The sequence below is a fragment of the Leucoraja erinacea genome, chromosome 4 (assembly GCF_028641065.1).
Source record: "Leucoraja erinacea ecotype New England chromosome 4, Leri_hhj_1, whole genome shotgun sequence".
Taxonomy (NCBI): Eukaryota; Metazoa; Chordata; class Chondrichthyes; order Rajiformes; family Rajidae; genus Leucoraja; species Leucoraja erinaceus.
This window is the reverse complement of record NC_073380.1, coordinates 59,599,755-59,605,054: the sequence shown is the minus strand read 5'-3', so window position 1 is coordinate 59,605,054 and position 5,300 is coordinate 59,599,755.

Sequence of the window (5,300 nt, the reverse complement as noted above, 5' to 3'; positions counted from 1 at the left end):
CCCTCCCTCCGACTTTCTCCCTCACCCTTCCCCTTCTCCCTCGCCTCTCACCCCCTCCCCTCCCCTCTCTGCACTCCTCCTTCCACCGGGACTGCGTGCCGCAGCTCAACGGAGCGATTAACAAGCGAAATGCACCGATCAAAGTCGGGGTGAAAAATTAAAAACACATCAATGCAAAGCAAGGGGAAAATTAACCTCGTAAAATTTGACGTGATTGCACGGAATAAGGCGAAAACAAATTCATTTCACATTTGCAAAATTAATTCAGATTGTTGCGTCGTTAGAGGTCGTAGTTGCTTTTTTTTTCTTATTTGCAAAAAAAAAGCCACATTGGGTTATTTTCACGCGTGTTTCACTGATTATAGCAGTGGGCTCACGTCATTAATTCACGCGGTGCAATAAGCGCTTTATTTCCGCATTTTTAACCATTATTTCACTTTAAAATATCTTACGCCCGCGCTGAACCGCACACAGCGCAATGTGTATTCGTCACATCATCCACTCAACTTTTTGGATAAAAACATTCCTATGCACGTACTTAAAAATGGCGATGCACATTCGGTTATTCGGTGTCTCCCACCGTAAAAATAATCTTCATCTGACCCTTCCTCACATCACAAATTTCTCAAACCACCCTGCTCCGTAGCAACATACCATTGTATTTTAATTGCATATTATTTGCTTTCTGCAAACTTTTCACTCATCACCTCCCTCTCCTGAAGCATGTGCAAACTAACAAATTGTTTAGACATTGCAAGGATAAACTCAGCAGATCAGGCAGCGACTGTGGATAAAAAAACAGCATGACCTTGAGCAAAACACAATGATGCAATGATACTTTATTGTCACATGTACAGTGCCAAGGTAGAGTGAAATGCTTTATTTGGCATAGGGGCAGCACGGTGGCACAGCACTAGAGTTGCTGCCTCACTGCACCAGAGACCTGGGTTCCATCCATGCCATCTCATTGCACATTCTCCCTGTGATCACAGATTTTCTACGGGTCCTCTAGTTTCCTCCCACACTCCAAAGATGTGCAGGTTTGTAGGTTCATTGGCTTTGGTAAAAAAATATATATAAATTGTCCCTGGCGTATAGGATAGTGCTAGTGTACGGGGATCGCCTGTCGGCATGGACCCAGTGTGCCAAGGGGCCTGTATCTCTAAACTAAACTAAAGCAGGATGCACTTTGAATACCCATCCCATCAGGTGACAGAGTCTAGGGGGCCCACATTCAGAAACCTCTGTAACCACAAAACAGAAGCTGTCTGAGGATAGAGATATAAAGACCTTTATTTCCAAAACAATTTTTAAAGTGACCAAATGACCAAAACTGTTTACACAGTAGGTCAAACTTGCACTGTAAATCTAACACACTCCCTGATGCTGAGAGAGAGCTGGACAAAATGGTAAAAACTACGGAAATGGACGGAGAAATGGTAGATGGAGTTTGTTGCATTCAAGAGCCTGCTGGTTTGCGGGGAAGAAGCTGTTTCTAAACTTAGGCGATACAGATTTCAGGCTCTTATACCTTCTTCCCAATAGCAGGAGTGAAATGAGAGCGTAGCCAGGATGGTGTGAGTTCTTGATGATGATGGCTGGGTTTTTGAGGCAGTGCCTCCTATAGATCGGCTCCTATTCGATGTGGGAAGGTCAGTGCCCATGATGAAGTGTCCCTTACTTCTTGTAATCTCCTTCTTTCTTGGGATTCGAGTTGCTCAACGGGGTGGAAGATTGCAACCTTCACGTTGTCCGCTCTGTTTCGAGGAATGCAATCAACCCGGCGTGAAATATCAAATAAGATCATATAGAACAAGTTGTCCTCCAACTTTAGGCTGTGCACGCCATACACAAGAAGAAGAGTTGCTCAACCAGGCCATGATGCAACCAGTCAATATATTCTCTTCCGTATACAGAACAAGGAAGTGAGATTATCAGTGACACAAATGAAAGTAAAAGTTAATGATCTTTACATCAGGAAACAGATGCTGGGATCATGAGCAAAAAACACACTGCTGGAGGAACTCAGCAGGTCAGGAAGCAACTGTGGAGGGTACGGTGTTATGGATCGAGACTTGTCTTTGGTCTAGACCTCAAACATAACTTGTGCATGTCCTTCCCCAGATGCTGCCTGATCTGCTGAGTTCCTCCAGCACTTTGTTTCTCACAGTGCAAATGAGGAGCACGTTTCAACAAGCTGTAAGTTAATTTGTCAAATACAAAACTAAAATTCATAGATTAATCTTGATAAGTAACTGAGATTAAATTCCACTGCCATTAAAGTAAAATAAAGTACCATTGAATAAAGGACCATTGTTGCGACAGTGGAATTTGAACCCTCAAAGCCAAATTATCAGCACAATATAAAGGTTGCTGATAGATTATAGATTGCAGAAATACATGAAGTACAGTAAAATGAATGCGATAATGACAGGTCAACGCATACAGTAAGTGTGGAGGGTACAATGATAAGTGGAATATAAAAAGCTACCCCACTACAAATGAATGTTATTTTAAATGGATGTTTATTTAGAAAGATTTTGCGTGCAGCAAGATATTGCCTTCCAATTGCAGAAATCCTTAAATGTATCAGGTCACATACACATGTATTGGTCACATACAGCTAGGTGTAGTGAAATGCTTCTTGCCATGCAGCACATAAAGAACGAATACAGACATAACAGTAATAAAGAAATTTAAACATAAAAACATCCCCCCACAATGGTTCCCATTATGAGGGAAGGCACAATGTCCAGTCCCCATCCCCAGTTCACCCATAGTCAGGCCTATTGAGGCCTCCACAGTTGCCTCCACGGAGGCCCGATGTTCCAGGCCGTTCTTGTCGGGTGATGGTGCTCAAGCGTCGGGAGAATCCTCACAGCGGCATGGGACACCTGGAACGGCCGCTTCCGTACTGGAGGCCGCGGCTTCCGAAGCCAACAAGGCCGCACCGGATGGAGCTCCACTACTGGCGATCTCGTCGTGAGATCCTAGGCTCCCGATGAAAAGTCAGCGCCGCCACCCGCAGCTGGCCGCTCCTCAGAACCGCAGCTCCGCGATGTTTTTATCGGCGGTCTCAGCTCACCAGAGCTCCAGCGCGGCGACCCGGCTAGGGCATCGCCCGCTCCGCGATAGCGCTCCAGCGCTGTGCCGCTGCCGAAGCCGAGGTTCTGGGTGGTCCCCGACAGGAAACGCCGCTCCAGGCCCGCTGGTAGGCCGCGAGGACGGGTCGACGCTGCAGCCCGGAGAAAAGCTGCCTCTCCGACCAGGTAGGGACCCTGAAAGCAGTTTCCCCCTCCCCCCACATAGAAAAGGCTAGAACTCCAGAACAAAAAACTCAACTAACTAAAAATAAAAAAGGAGAGAGAAAACGGACAGCTGCAGGCTGGGCAGCCATACCATACAGGACGGCGCCCCCTATGAGGACATGAAGTTCATAACCTCATGAAGTTAATGAGGTTAAATCTCAAATGCTGGAAGTATAAATGCTCGCAGGTCACAGGTTGCTCCCGCAACAACAGCTTCGTCCGCTGGACTGGAGGGCGGCAGCTTTGGCAGCTTCGACCGCCCCGGGCCGCGGAGTTTGAACCGGCCCATTCGCGGAGCTCGGATTCAGCCGCGGGGACTGACTTACCATCACCCGGCGGGGTCATAACATCGGAAGGCTGGATCACCTCAGTGCAGAGGGAGAACAAGAAGTGAAGAGACAAGGACTTTAAGACTTTGCCTTCCATCACAGTGAGGAGGTGCCTGGTGGACTCACTGTGGGGATGTTAAACCTGTGTTTATTGTGTGTTTTTGTTATTTTATTCTATGTTATGACTGCAAGGCACGAAATTTCGTTCAAACTGAAAGGTCTGAATGACAATAAAGGATACTTGATATAAGAAACATAGATTATAAACTCAGGTAGAACTTTGTTACTCGCTGGTTGGTCCTTAGGTGCAGTGATGTGGAGAATTCAGGGCACCGGTGTGCTTTAAACAGGGGACTGAGACGCCTGGACCTTGAGAGGGATGAAGCATTTATTTAACATAGCATGGAGGAGTACAACACAGAACAGGCCCTTCAGCCCACAAAGTCTGCACTGACATGACAAATTAAACTAATCCTTGATGGCTGCATGTAATCCATATCCTTCCATGTCCTACTTGTTCATGTGCCTATCTAAAAGCCTCTTAAATGCCACTATCATATCTGCTTCCATCACCATCCCTGGCAGCGTGTTCCAGGGACCCACCCCTATCTTTGTGTATAAACAATCCCCTTCTGACTTTAAAGCTATGCCCTCTAATATTTGCCATTTCCACCCTGGTTCTGACTGTCTACCCTATCTATGCCTCATAATTTCATAAATTCGAACAAGTTTCCCCTCAACCTCTGACATTCTGGAGGAAACAATCCAATTTGTCCAATCTCTCCTTGTTGCCTATACCCTCTAATCTAGGCAGCATTCTGGTAAACCTCTGCACTCTCTCCAAAACCTCCACATCCTTCCTGTAATGGTGTGACCATAGCTGCAACACAATCGACCAGAACTACACACAACGATGCGCCAAGAGGTCAGTAACGTTACCTATCACCCAAGCACCAGTTCCTCTGGTCCTCATCTTTCACCCCACCAGCCTCCATGTCCAACATCCCCCGACATGTCCGTCACCTCCAACGTGACCCCACCACCAGTCACATCTCCCCGTCCCCACCAATTTCTGCCTCCCACAGAGACTGTGCCCTCCACAGCTCCTTGGTTCACACATCCCTTCCCACCAAACCAAGCCCTCTCCAGGTACTTTGCCCTGCAACTGCAGGAGATGTAACAAGAGATGATCTAGGTATGTCCCTATGCCTCTTCACTTGCCTCCATCCAGGACGCTAGCAGTCCTTCCAGGTGAGAGAAGTTCACGTCCTCTAACCTCATCAACTGCATTCAGTGTTCATAAATTGATGACTGTTTTGCATAACACTTACGCTTGGTCCACCAAGGTCTAGCAGACCTCCCAGTAGCTAACCATTTTAGCTTCCATTCCCATTCCTATACTGACCTTTCTGGCCTGGGCCTACTCCACTGTCAGAGTGAGGCCACACTCTGGAGGAACAGCACCTCATATGCCGCTTTGGTACCTTAAAACCCTATGGAATAAACAGTGAATTCTCCAATTTTAGGTCATCTCTAGCAACCTGCCCCCACCCCCCTCCTGCCCCTAGGACATATGCTCCTACTGACTATTTTGCACCCTGCGTGTTTTATCAGTTTTCCAGCAATTATATTTTTGTTTTATTTTGCTTTTTTTTATTACTAT